This window comes from Dasypus novemcinctus, chromosome X (genome assembly GCF_030445035.2).
Source record: "Dasypus novemcinctus isolate mDasNov1 chromosome X, mDasNov1.1.hap2, whole genome shotgun sequence".
In the NCBI taxonomy this organism is placed as follows: domain Eukaryota; kingdom Metazoa; phylum Chordata; class Mammalia; order Cingulata; family Dasypodidae; genus Dasypus; species Dasypus novemcinctus.
Genome location: NC_080704.1, coordinates 110119171 through 110134192, shown reverse-complemented (window position 1 = coordinate 110134192; position 15022 = coordinate 110119171). Strand labels below are relative to the sequence as shown.

General features: G+C 44.5%; 1 long non-coding RNA gene across 1 annotated transcript; it reads left to right on the top strand.

Annotated features, from left to right (window-relative positions):
• Positions 1-445: 445 nt before the first annotated feature.
• Positions 446-13881, top strand: LOC139438202 (uncharacterized). Its single transcript, XR_011648013.1, has 3 exons — positions 446-473; positions 1961-2065; positions 13758-13881. It is a non-coding gene; the product is annotated as an uncharacterized lncRNA (long non-coding RNA).
• The last annotated feature ends 1141 nt before the right edge of the window (positions 13882-15022 follow it).

Sequence of the window (15022 nt, the reverse complement as noted above, 5' to 3'; positions counted from 1 at the left end):
TCAAAGCTGACTGGGCAAGATGTCTCTGCTTACAGTGGAGAACACCATTATCGTGGACCGCCAGTATACTTGGGAGAAAGGACAGGAGCACCCGCGGCCCTAACGCGGTGGTGGTGCTGGGCGGGGGGCGGGGGGGCGCCGGTACAGGCGAGGGGCTCCCGCGATCCCTCGGCCATTCAGAAGGCTGGAGCGGGACCCAGGAGGCGGGACCCGACAGACTTCATCAAGCACTGTTGGGGGTTCGTCTTAAGTAGAGGGGATACTGTGGGAGGAGGCCCGCAAGGCTAAAGCGGAGTTCGCCGGGGAGGCGAGCCCGCGTTCCTCGGCCAATCAGAGAGGACTGGGCGGCGCCCTGGGCGGGGCCCGCCCCGGGGATAGAGCGGCGGGGCTCTGCGCGGGAACGCTAACCTCGCTCACGGTGAGGAGCTGTCGGCGCCCAGTAGTTGTCTCTTAACAGGTCTTCAAGCTTTCAGGTGAGCACGAGCGGTCCCGCCGGGAGCCGGGGGACGCGACGGCGCGGTGCTGCGGGCGGGGCGTGTCGCGCCTTCACACTTCGGTCGGGGTGGCGTCGCGAATCTGCGCCTCCGCGGGGCGAGTCTGCGCCTTTGTCTTCCCGCGGCGCCTTCGGCCGGAAGCCGAACCCCCCGGGTGCCGGCCGCGGAAGGCCGAGGACGGGACCCGGCAGCCGTAGCTGCAGCTCCGAGGCTGCGAGGACCAGGAGTTTGGGGGCCGCCCCTCGCCCTCTCCTCCTCGGTGGCATTAGACTGAGCGCCGACAGCGATAGTCAGGAGAAGATATCAGCAAACTGCTCTTGAGAGCCTGTGCACCAGCTCTGTTAGGAATTAACGGTTAGTCCTGGTTTCCTTGGCTATGGAGCTTGGCGACTGATCTGCTCGGTAGAGGAGGGTTTTAGGGCGACCTTGACTGGGTTGAAGCAGTCAGGGCTCTGGCTGACTGGGGGCCTCCACTCTACACTGGGGCCTGGACTCGTCTTACCCGGCCAGGGTGGGGCCAAGCACGCGCTGGGAAGGCGTGCTTTCCGGTTTCTGGGTCTCCTATTGTCTCTTCAGGACTAACCCGAATGTGCTCAGGGCACCAGGCATTTCATCAGGTCCACGGCCACGCATCTCTGAGCCTCATCAACTTGCCTCTCCCTTTGTTTTTTTAATTTTTTTCTTTATTTTCTTTTAAATGTTACATTAAAAAAATAGGAGGTCCCCATATACCCCCCACCCCACCCACGCCCACCCCTCCCCCATCAACAAACTCTTCCATCATTGTGGCACATCCACTGCACCCGGTGAATACATTCTGGAGAACCGCTGCAGCACATGAACTGGGTCTGTCTGCTCCTGATTAGCTGTCCATTCCTTATAGTGTTTACAAACCATGTGCCACTAGGAGCTGTTGTGAGATTAGTTATGCCCTGACTAAATCCCTTCCCTCTCTTACTATCGTATTGTAGTTCTTTTAATCTATCTTTGAATAGGTAAAATGAAAAGAAACTGGCACAACTTACACTTTTTGTGTGCTGCTCCCTACCCCCAAGTAAAAAATACCAAAAAGTAATTGAATACAAAGTGAATGTGCTCAAATAGAGCTGTTTCCCATAACTGGTTAAACACAGACCTTATTTTTCTTTTCTGTCCCTATCTGCTTTTGTACTTTTATCACCTCCATTTTACCTTTGCTGTGATTTTCAGAGTCAGATTGACCTCTGGTTTCTAGAATGTGTTAGTTTCTTTTGTATCCTTATGCAAAGGCCTGTATAAGAAGTAGAGTGATGATATGGAATTGGAAATATTCTAATTAAAACCTGACTTTTCTAAGATCTGTTGCTGCTTTCGTATTAAAAATCAGTGGGTAAAATACAAAGTGATAGTAAATGTGAGGATTTTTGGCTGTCTGGTAATAGTTATGCCAGGTAAGCTTTTTAAAAAATTTTTTTTTTTTCTTTTAGACAAGATGAGTGATAAACCAGACTTGTCCGAAGTGGAGAAGTTCGACAGGTCAAAACTAAAGAAAACTAACACTGAAGAAAAAAACACTCTCCCATCAAAGGAAAGTAAGTCAGGGGGGTTTCCTAATGAATACAAACACTGGTGAAAGTTTACAAGTTCAGTAAATAAACACTTTTAAGTAAACTTTGCCACAATATAAGCAATAATTAGAGTCCACTTGTGTTTAATGAAATAGTTAAAAATATCAAATTGTCTTTTTACTTAGGTTATATAAGTGATTCTCACATAATAGACCCTAGTAGTAATAGAAGAATAAAAAATAGTTTCTTTTGGAAAATTACTGAAAACCACACTAAAACCAATTTTGAATTGGATTTGGATCTAGAAAAATCTCAGTTTTGTCCACTTTATGATTGTCATTTTTCTACATCTGGCGAATTGGGTTCATGATCTGATCCCTAAAGAATGAGGTAAACTCTCTAGTTTTGGCATCCTCTGCCTGACAATAACATAAGATGGAAGAACAAGTTTAGATCTTGAATATGCTCAAGACTCCCAGACTCAAGGAGTTACAGCCTGGTGGAGACAGTTTATTCACAAAAGCTAAGGGGCACTTTTTTTCATGTCACCGTTATTTGAGGGCTCCAAAGTTACTTAAAATTTGCCTGAAAGAATGTAATTTCCTAATTGTATAGTGATAGATAAATCCTAAAGGAAAATGCTTCACTTTCTCTTCAGTCTCAGAAAAATCTATGGAAAAAACGGCAACAGCATAAATCGACCTCTCATTGTGAAAAATAAGAAAATGGTTGATACAGATTCTAATGAATGTTCAGGTGGTAAACATGTACACAAATACACACGTGCACATATATACCTCACTGTGAGGATTTGTGATCAGTGCCTTGACACATTAACTGTAAAGCATGTATGCTAGCCTTCTGTGTCTTGGCAAAGAGTTCTTTTTGAGGAAACTGAACTTAATCTTAGAAAAACACTCTTTTAATGACTGTTTTTCCCCCCTAGCTATCCAGCAGGAGAAAGAATGTGTCCAAACATCATAAAATGGGGATCTCCTTGCAAGAGCAAATTTCAGCATTGTCTGGATGTCTTTGTAATAGGATTGTTTTTTGTAAACTAATGCGTTTGTAGAGAATTTAGGCATCTTCTTCAATCTTCTCATCCATACTCACTAGTTAAAGGGTATGGGGTAGCCAATGTTCCATTATCCTGATTTTAAAACTCCCATTGGTGTATAAATTCCAGATAGCTGATGCTATCAGTAATCTCACCATTGATGATCTCTGTGTATGTAGTCCTTGTACTCCCTACAAGTTAGGTCACTTTTAACATCCTCCAATGGTTGCCTCCATTATTCCATAGTTTTCAGGAAGTTGCATGCCCTAGCAACCTCTCAATTTATTTTCCTTTCAAATGTAGCAATAAAATAATATAATAATTATTTTGAGTCTCTTGTTTATTCTTGGTGGTCTTCTAAGGAATGAACGTACACAAGGATATTCTTTCCAACCAAACAAAATAGTTTAGGGAAAGCTGCTTTAGCAGATTATTCACATCAGAAATGCTGTCCTCTGTCCAGGTCCATTGTGTTCTGACTTGGATATGCTAGGTGCTTTTTCCATAGAGTTGGAATCAGATTTAGGGAATCTTTGGAGAGGAGGTCATGTAGATGAATCCCCTTATTGAAGAGAAGAGGTGAAATGAAAATGTAGGATTTTAAGTGACCTGCTCAAGGTGAATAAGGGATAGAAATTCAAACTGGGCTCTTTTTCCTCCTGGAAAGTATTTTTCAGGGTTGGATGGGGAGTAAGACAGGAGGCATTTGGTAACATGCACTGTGTTAAGCACCTCACGTATTCTGTTCAGCCTAAGCTAAGATCCTCATATATCTAATGACCCATAGCTTGAAACCTCTGGTCTGGTTCTTGTACTGAACAGAACTTAGCATTTTTATGAACTAAGCATGTTTGTTGTTCATAGCACAGGGAGTACATCTAAGTGGACATGTCTAGAAAGTGGATTTGGCCCAATGGATGGGGAGTCCGCCTACCACACAGGAGGTTCAGGGTTCATACCCAGGGCCTCCTGACCCGTGTGATGAGTTGGCCCATGTGTGGTGCTGATGCACGCAAGGAGTGCCGTACCATGCAGGGGTGTCCCCCACATGGGGGAGCCCCACTCACAAGGAGTGCACCCCATAAGGAGAGCCGCCCAGCATGAAAAAGTGCGGCATGCCCAGGAATGGCTCCCCACACATGGAGAGCTGGCGCAGCAAGATGACACAATAAAAAAAGACACAGATTCCCTGTGCCACTAACAAGAATACAGGCAGACACAGAGGAACACATGGCAAATGGACAGAGAGCAGACAACTTGTGGCAGGGCGCAATGGGGAAGGGGAGAGAAATAAAAAATAAATTAAAAAAAATGGACATGTTCTAATCCTGGCTCTTAATGTTTTTATCACTTTAAATTTGCTTTATAGATCACCTATAATCCAACCAATTAGAAGTGTTAGCATTTGGTTGTATTAGCACCCTGAGTCTGATGTTTTAATCTACGTATCTTTTCCTACAAAGAAGGGATTATGTTGTCCATACATATTTGCAAGTTCAGGTATTATTGGCCTCCCCGTTCTAAGGGCTGACATCTTTAAATACCCACTAAGGTTACAGAAGTGGAAGTTTCCTGCTATATCCTCTGACATAAACCTCCACAAGCAAAACAGTAGGTGAGTCCAGACTCATCAAGTGGCAATGAAGTGACACAATCACAAGGCTTAGTTCAGTCTTGGAAGTGATCATGTTGGTCACCAATACCTTACTACCTGCCTGAAACCACTGTCCTGCAAAGTCACTCAGCCACTTTCACTGGCATGCTGTTTACGTTGTGCCCAAACCTCCCCCCCATAGCTTCTATCCAATTGTCCTAGGACTGCATGCTGGAGCCCCGCACAGTGTACTTAATCTGTTACCTAGTATTTGAAGTAATTTATATGCCTAATTCCTGTACCTCCAAGTCTTCTCCAGCTGAAACTTCTCAGATTCTTTGAACCCAAGTTACATGGATGGGGAACCATCTGTTTGTATTCTGGATGTGCTTAAGTTTGCTCACTATTGGATCTTTTTGGATCCGGACTCTTCATCCAACACAGTTGCTGCCCTTTCAGGGTTGCCATTCAAAAGTTTGATAAAGTTGCTCTACCTTTATGATAGATTCACCAATCTCTGCCTTTGCACTTTATTTCAGACATAATCCAGACAAGATGAGGTCCATTTAAATGGGCCTAAAGAACAGGGTAAATGTCAGGTGAGCTGGGAGTGAACAGTTAAACTCCAGTGATTAAGTACATCTGGTAACTATCCTTTTCATTAAAGTATTGATTCCACCCTCGGCCATGTAAGTGTTAAACTGAATGGGAGCAAATGAGAATTGGAAGGTGAAAGTTACGTAGCTACTAAGTGACTATTTTAAAATTATTTATTTATTTATTTATTTTGTCTTTATTCTTTTTTTTAATTAAATATTTTTTAAGATTTATTTTTTATTCTGCCTCCCCGTTCCCCCTATTGTCTGTTCTCTTTGTCCATTAGCAGTGTGTTCTTCTGTGTCTGCTTGTATTCTCATTAGGCAACTCTGGGAACCAATCCTGGGACCTTCTGGACTGGAGGAGAGGCAATTACTCTCTTGCGCCACCTCAGCTCCCCTGTTATGCTATATCTTCCTATTTTCTCTCCTCTGTGTCTCTTGTTGCATCATCTTACTGCGCCAGCTCTCCATGTCAGGCAGCTTTCCCACGTGGGGTGACATTCCCACGCAGGGTGGCACTCCTGCACAGGGCTGCATTCCTGAGGGGGCCAGCTCGCGATGCGGGCCAGCTTGCCCTCACCAGGAGGCCCTGGGGATTGAACACTTGACCTCCTATATGGTAGACAGGAGCCCAATTGGTTGAACCACATCCGTTTCCCCTAAGTGAATATACAGATAGGAGATGGTAAAAATAATTGCTCTCCTGGAGTACTTTCACTGTACATTTCTTTTTTTTTTAAGAATTATTATTTTTTAAAGATTCATTTATTTATTTCTCTCCCCTTCCCCCCCACCCCGGTTGTCTGTTCTCTGTGTCTATTTGCTGTGTCTGTCTTTGTCCGCTTCTGTTGTCAGCAGCATGGGAATCTGTGTTTCTTTTTGTTGCATCATCTTGTGTCAGTTCTCCATGTGTGCGGCACCATTCCTGGGCAGGCTGCACTTTATTTTAGTGCTGGGCGGTTCTCCTCACGGATGCACTCCTTGAGCGTGGGGCTCCCCTACGCGAGGGACACCCCTGCGTGGCAGGGCACTCCCTGCACGCATCAGCACTGCGCCTGGGCCAGCTCCACACGGGTCAAGGAGGCCCGGGGTTTGAACCGCGGACCTCCCGTGTGGTAGACGGACGCCCTAACCACTGGGCCAATCCGCCGCCATCACTGTACATTTCTTAAATATGTAATGTGGGGGTGTTCTTCTAGTCACTAGGTTCACTTTTCAACCTAGGTGAGTTTTTTATTTCCAATAAGCCCACTCTAAGCAGGGATTTTGAGTTAGGACCCTGAATCTATTTCTTAATTACACGACTGACAGCACTAAGTCCCTGTTGTAGCAGCTACATTTATGGGGAAAAGATAAAGGAAGTTTGATGGCAGAGCCTAGGGCAGAACTAGAACATACTGCATGGCAGAACAGAATTTAGTAAGTAAATAAACTGAAGACCAGAGAGGGATATGTTTTCGAGGATACAAGGGAGAAGTTGACACTCATTTAGTAAAGGGAGTAGCTTAGGACATTGCACAGGACTTCACTTAGGTGTCAAAAATTATTTGTGACTATATCTAGGAGAACATGTACAAGTACAGTCCCTGAGCTGCGAGAATTAGAATCATTCCAGGTGATTAGTGTGTATTCCTGGGTTTCAGCCGCAGAGATTCCAATTCAGTCAACCAAGAGATGTTCTCCTGTCATAGTCTTACAAAGTGATGGTGTATATATTAATACTTCTCTCCTTTTATGATGTGTTACTTAATCATTTGTTTCTATGATCTACCTTCTGGGTTTCTCTCATTTAGAATGCTTCTTTCCTGGAACTTGGTTAAGTATTACTGATGTTGTGATTAGAAACAGATGGTGTAATGGGTCCACAGGATTTTTTTTTTGCTATTTTTAAAATTATTATCTTTTTCCAAAGATACATAAATCATATAAAATGTAACATTAAAAAATGTAAGAGATTCCCATATACCCCACACCCCCCACTCCTCCCACATCAACAACTTCTTTCATTAGTGTGGCACATTCATTGCATTTGATGAGTACATTTTGGAGCACTGCTACACAGCATGCTTTATAGTTTATGTTGTAGTTTACACTCTCTCCCAGTCCATTCAGTGGGTTATGGCAGGATATATAATGTCCTGCATTTCCCCTACAATATCACTGAGGACAACTCCAAGTCCCAAAAATGACACAATATCGTAACTCTTTTTCCCCCTCCCTGCCTTCATCAACTCCTGAGGCCACTGTCTCCACATCAATGATATAATTTTAGTTTGCTAGAGTCACAATAATTCTATACTAGAATAACACTAAATTCACTCTAATCCATATTTTATTTTTCTATCCAGAAGACCTGGGGGTGGCAATGTCCACTCCACCTCTAAATAGAGAGGGGGCTTAGATCCCACGTGGCTGATGAATGGGATTCACCTGCTTGCAGCTTTAGACACTCTCAGTTCCGTCATGTGGTGTTTGAACATCCTCGCCTCCCTGTAGCTGACCTGGGTAAGCCCAACAAAACAGAGAGTTCTGGGAAACTCTGTCAAACTCCCCAATGTAGCAGCAAAAATCCCCTAAGTACTAGGGCAAAGACAGTGAAGAAGCATGGCTAATGATGACCCCTTGATACTGATGACTATGCTTATGAGACTGTACGCTTGAAATTTGAACTAGGCCTAGAGCTGCAGTGTGCCTAAGACTTATCTCCTGAGAGCCTCAAGGTGCTCAAACGTGGCCACTCTCTAAGCCAAACTCAGCATGTAAATGCATTACCTTCCCCCAGCATGGGACATGACTCCTGGGGATGAGCCCCTGGTGCCGAGGGATTTGTACCAAGCACCAGCTGGTGATGCAACTAGAAAAAGACCTTGAATAAAAGGGGAAAATGGTAAAGGCAAATGAGTTTATATGGCTAAGAGATTTCAAAATGAATTGGGAGGTCATCAGAGGGGTCGTGCTTATGCACGTCTCAGCAGGATCTCAGACACAGCCAAAGAAGATACAACCCCAGGTAATGGTGCTCCTGAGGGCTACAGAGACACCCAGGTCCTATGGTCATGGCAGATGGCTCTGGAGTTCATTGCCTTGTCACTGGGCCCTACTTTGGAATTTGTGCTCCTGAGTGTGATGGAGTTGGACCCAGATGTGACCTCTCTGCACATGCTTGTTCTATCACGTTTACTGAACCTTGGTTGGTACTGGGGTTGGTGTATGCTCAGGAGCCTTGAATCTCTGGACTGGCTATGTGCCAGCTGGGCCCTGAGCCTCAGCAGGGGACTTTAATTTTAGATCACTGGTTCTCCAACTGTGGTTCCTGGACCAGCAGCATCAGCATCATCTAAGAACTTATTAGAAATGCATATCCTTAAGCCCCACTCCAGACCTAAGGAGTCTGACACTGGATGTAAGGCCCAGTAGTCTGTGTTTTAGTGTGCCATCCCAGCGATTCTGATGCATACTCAAGTATAAGAACCACTGCTTTGGATAAGTAGTTCACCACTGAAAATATTTTCAGGACTCAGCTGTAATAGCTAGCCAAGATAGACACTTGGGGGAAGTGAAAGGCATTTCCTCAATTCAGCAGGCATTTGTCCAGAGCCTGTTATGTCTAAGCGGCTGTAGAGGGAATATGGAGATCAGTAAGAGAGAGTACTTTTCCTCCAGGGACTTACAGAATGCAGATGGTTGACTCTGTGACCAAATAGACTATGGGACGTGTCCCAAGAAAAGTGGATACTGGGAAGTGGATGTAGCTCAAGTGTTGAGAGTCTGCTTCCCATGTACAAGGTCCCAGGTTCAATCCCTAGCACCTCCTAATAAAAAAGCAAAAAACTGTCATTGGGGAGCGGATATAGCTCAGTACTGGATCGCCTGCTTCCCACGTACGAGGTCCTGGGTTCAATCTCTGGTACCTCCTAAAGCAAAAAGGTGGATACAAAGGAGGGAGAGCCATGTCTGGGGGTGTGCCTTTAGCCTTTGCAGGCTGTTGTGTGTAACAGTCTCCTCCTCTTGCAAGGTGCACTGACCTACAAGATCCATGGGCAGAGCAGCCTTGTTAGAGTTGGAAATTGAAGTAAAAAATAATAAACTCTGCTTAGTATGTCATAGGAGAGAACATGTGTATTGCATACCCTTCGGCCATCATGCAGTTTTATGCAGTTAGATTTTGAAGATCAGATGTAATTTCTTTTTTTCTTAAATATTTATTTATTTCTCTCCCCTCCCCCCCCCACCCCAGTTGTCTGTTCTCTGTGTCTATTTGCTGCATCTTTTTTGTCCACTTCTGTTGTTGTCAGTGGCACGGGAATCTGTGTTTCATTTTTTGTTGTGTCATCTTGTTGTGTCAGCTCTCCACGTGTGCGGCACCATTCCTGGGCAGGCTGCACTTTCTTTCACACTGGGCGGCTCTCCTCATGGGGCACACTCCTTGCGCATGGGGCTCCCCTACACAGGGGACACTCCTGCATGGCACGGCACTCCTTGAGCGCATCAGCACTGCACATGGGCCAGCTCCACACGGGTCAAGGAGGCCCGGGGTTTGAACCGCGGACCTCCCATGTGGTAGACAGACACCCTAACCAGTGTGCCAAGTCTGCCGCCCAGATGTAATTTCACAGAGGCTGGATCTATAAGGAGAAAAATAATTGGTAAGCAAAGAACTAGTGGGGCAGGGATAAGTGTGGGGGAGAATAGGAAGTGAGTGCAAAATTATTATTAATATTAATATTTTTATTATTGCCATGTAGACAAAGAGAATGCAAAAGGCCCCTCTTCTGGTCCCTGCTTTGCATCAGGGGAAATGATGTAGTTCTGTCTTTTGAATCAAGCCCTGAGCTTTCCACCTGCTTCGGTAGGTTTTGCTAGATGAGGACTGCCCATGGATGTGGAGACTTCTTCTTGGCACATGACTTCCCAGAGCCCTGAACATAATTCACAGTGGTCCAGTAGCCGTCATTGCACACATGGCAGTTTAGGTCTACTTTTCTGTGATCCTAGAAACAGCGTTGGAACAATCATGGAATCCAGAGTCTCCTTCCCTCAGCCCCAGCTCTGACTGTGTCTGCACATGGTGAGTTAGCCAGGTTGTGGCTCAGCTCATGTTCCTGTGGTCTGCCTTTGTAATAGCAACTCCCACAGGCCAAGTGGTTGTCTTCTCATCTACAACCTTTGCAAAGATAGCAAAATCACTAGGCAGTGACTTTACACATTTGTCCTGCCAGTGTGTATTGAGGATAGAAAAGGGCAAAATGTCAGAAAGAAGTAATATGATGGAACTTAATCAAAAGAGAAAACATGAAATGGAATTTCATGCCCACTTCATCTTTGCAAAAGGTCAAAAATATCATTTATGGGAAGCAGATGCGGCTCAAGTGAAAGGGCTTCCACCTACCGTATGGGAGGACCTGGGTTCGATCCCTGGGGCCCCCTGGTGAAAAAGAAGACAAGAAAGTGTGCCTGCGTGGCAAGCCAGTGCCCACGCGAGTGCCTGTGTGGTGAGCCAGTGCCCCGCGCAAGCGAGTCACGCTGCAAGACGATGACGCATCAAAAGAGAGACAAGGATTGGACTTACCACACTCAGCTAAGATGGAGTTGAAGAAGGACAACCACCACACCATGGAGCCTAGAGTGATTACAACTGAAAGTGGGAGGATTGCATCCAGCATCCATGTGGAATCTGAGCCTCCTCTTGACATAGAGGTGCAATGGACACAACCAATCCAATGTCCACATAGAAGAGGTGGCATTGGATTGGGAAAAGTGGACATGGTGGCTGATGGGTATGGGGAAAGGCAGGAAGAGATGAGAGGTGGAGGCGTCTTCGGGACATGGAGCTGCCCTGGATGGTGCTTCAGAGGCAATCACCGGACATTGTAAATCCTCACAGGGCCCACTGGATGGAATGGAGGAGAGTGTGGGCCATGATGTGGACCATTGACTATGAGGTGCAGAGGTGCCCAAAGATGTACTTACCAAATCCAATGGATGTGTCATGATGATGGGAACGAGTGTTGCTGGGGGGGGGGGGGGGGGGGAGAGGTGGGGTGGGGGGGTGGGGTTGAATGGGACCTCACATATATATTTTTAATGTAATATTATTACAAAGTCAATAAAAAAAATAAATAAATAAATAAAAAAAAAAAAAAAAAAAAAAGAGAGACAAGGGGAGAGTCAAGGTGAAGCGCAGCAGAAACCAGGAACTGAGGTGGCGCAATTGACGGGGAACCTCTCTCCCCATCAGAGGTCTCCAGAATTGAATCCCAGTGAACCGTACAGGAGAGAAAATGAGAAGAGAAGACAACACAGCAAAAACAGCAGGGCGGGAGGAGGGGAAGGGAGGAGAATAACTAAATAAATAAATCTTTGAATATATATATATATATATATATCATTTAGTATCATGACTTAATATCCTTACAAAATGGCACAGGCAAGTGAGTTTTATAAACTCCTTAGAATTTAATAGAATTTAATACATATTCTAATACAAATATTTTGACCCTGATTTCTTAAAAGTGTTGAATTGTGTTTGATTCCCGGCTTGGCAACTTTGTGTCTGTATGATCATGGGTAAGTGACTTAATATTTTGTGGTTCAGTTTCTTCATCCATAAGAATGGAAATAATAACACTATTTACATCACAAGGATGTCATGAAAGGTAATTGAGGTATGCCATGTAAAGTGCTTAGCACAGAGTACAGTTGCTGTTAATCAATGATGAGTTTCCTTAATACTGTAGCAATGCCTGGTCCAAACACCACCAAATTGGCATGAGTGTCAGATGTAAGGGTAATAAGGAAAGGAAAGGGGGATGCAATAAACTCACAAGGTCAGAGGAAAAATAAGTTCTGGTACATTCAATATTCTGGCCAACAGAGAAGTGCCATATTAACTACCAATATTTGGGGAATTGCAATATTTGAGCAATTATTATAATAATAATTGTAATTAAGCCCTTAGCATTACTACTATTTCGCTGCATATTTTGCTCTCCTCAGTCGTTTCAAATGGTAAGGAAACATCTCTAAAGAGCCAGGTAAGGATGCCGACATAACTGTGTGGCCATCAATTAAAAACAAGACAATCGATTGAGGGGATTTTCAACACATCAGATATATAGCTGGATATTCTAGAGGTGGGAACAGCATTCAGGTCTCTGCAGCAATGTTGAGGTATAGAGAGTTAAATGGATCATCAAATAATGGCTGTTTTACTCCAGCCTGAATTCTTTCCCCACTCCAAGATTCACGCCCTTTCCCGCACCAACTTACAACACAGTATTTGGGCCACAGTTGAAGAACAAGGAATGGCTGTGCAAATTTTTGAGACAGCTATTGAAACTTGGAATTGAGCACAAGAAGTGATGAACTTGCTAACTGCTACTCGAAAAAACTTCTGTGGTTGCACAAGCAAATCAGGTTCATTATATTCCTTTGCAGGAAGGATGACTTGATGCATTTGCTTTTACCTCTCTGAGCTGATCACATTGCCTTCAAGAAAAAGACCAAAGTATGAAAATGTTTGCTGGAAAGGGACTACCTGAGACTGTCTTCCTGAGTATCCAGGCCTTGGATGCGCCATCACCACAGTCTGAGAGAGAGGATGGCAGAGGGGAATGTTCAAGTGCTTGGGCTCTGGACTCAAGAGGGACCTGCATTTGAATCCCTGCTCTACCATTTTACTAGCTATACAACCTTTGGACAAGTTATTTCGTCTCTCTGTGACTTGTATGCTTCCTTGCCCAAAACTTGAGGGTAAAAGGAGTCTATACCACAAAGGGTTATTGGGAAGAGTCAATGAGACAAGCAGACCGCAGAGGAATCACATGCTCCCATTCTCAGGGGCACAGCACTGGAGAACCGACAACTTTGTAGAGTGAGAGAGGAAAGAAAAATGCAGTGCAGGGGAGGAAGACAAACACCTCCAAGAGGGCCCAGAAAAAGATCATACAGATCAGCCATGCAATACAACAGTATTCTCCTAGGGCATCATGGGGTCACTGTCCTAGCCAATACACATTCATCAATTCACACTCATCTGTCCATTCAGCAAAGATCTGAGAGTGACTAGCTACAATTATCTACCTGATTTGGTTACCCAGATAAGTACAGCGTGGTGAATCAGGCTGTCCTAGAAAAAGAACAGAAGTGACTGTTGAGTAAAGCAGTTAAATGGTAAACAAAATCTATTTTCCTTTGAACAAACTACACTACAGATAGAGTTGATATTTAGTTCATGGTAAAAATGCTCCTAAAATCAGCAGAGTGCCACAAGACCTAAAACTAAAGTAGCTCTAACTATAGCAGGAGACAGCTCTTTCAGTGAAAACTTTGGTGGCTCTAGAGCCTTTGATTTTGATGCTCAGGGCCTCCTAGGGAGTGACGCCATTAAAATGGCGACATAAGACATCCCCTGGAAAAGTTTCCCCTAAGGATCAACAAATAAAAGGACAAATCCCACTTTCTTAGAACTCCGGGAGATGACAGAACTGGAGAAAGACTCTGCAGTTGCTGAAAAGAAGAAAAAGAAAAAGAAAAAGAATCTCCAAGATCAGGTAGGAAATGTGTGTCCTGGCCCCGGCAGTCTGGTCCCATCCCCCTCACTTGGCCCAGTGCAGGTTGGGAGTCGCACAGAGGCAGCACAGCCCGGATATGTGTCCTGCTGCACATGCAGACTGTAGAGCCGCTAACAACAGTGAATTAGAACCCCACGCATATCCAGGCACAAGGACCCAAGTCCACAGAGACCCGGGGCTGAGCTCTAGCTGATAAGGTATGCTGTGTACAAAAAGGCCCATGGAGGTTACAGAACAGAGAGAGGGAGACTGCAGCTGAACTGTGGGCAAGAGCTATGTACACTCAATCCAGTTTCTGGTTGTCGATGTGGGAGGAGTGCGGTGAGGGGGGTGGGGGATATATGGGGACCTCTTATATTTTTTGAATACCATCTAAAAAAATAGGGGAAAAAAAGAACATATTGTGTATTATGAGATGTGAAGAAGCATTGCTAGTTATTTAGTAGGTTTTATAAACCTCTGTAGGAATCAAAGGCATTTGATCTATGTGAAAACAGTGGGAATTAAATGACTCAATAAATTCTTACTCTGAGTTTTATATTGAACATAATAAATGAATAAATACATGCATGCATGCAAAACAGATTTCTCTGGATTGACCCACCTTTCTGGAGTGACCACCTGGTCCCTGCAATGGTATACCCTGAAGGGGAAGAAACCAGAGGCAGAAAAACCTCACAGAAGAAAAGGCGGGGGGGGGGGGGGGCGCGGATTGAACTGCTTTAGGACAAGACAGGTCCCAGAACTGAGAAGTGTAAGAAAAATGGGGCACTGAGTGAGGGAGAGAATTTAAAGAAATCATAGGACCTGGAGAGAAAATTCTACACAAATCAAGATTCCTGGAGAAGGAATAGAGGAAAGGCAGCTTCCTCTGGGGAAACAATTCCAAAAGAAGTGCACTCTTAAAAATGATAAACATATCCAGGGCAAAAATCAGGTGAAGAAGAGCTATGAAAATCTGAAAAGTTAAACATGGGTTATTCTAAGAGTCTAGAATAAGTTGGACCGAGCCTCAAAAAGGAGCCTTAACACAAAGCCCATAAAAAAAACCAACCTTAGACAAGGGGGAGAAATGCACCGTCAGAGTTAACTCATCAAGATACTCAGATGCCTAGACAGCATCCAAAACTTGCAAGCCCTACTAAGAAACAAGAAGAT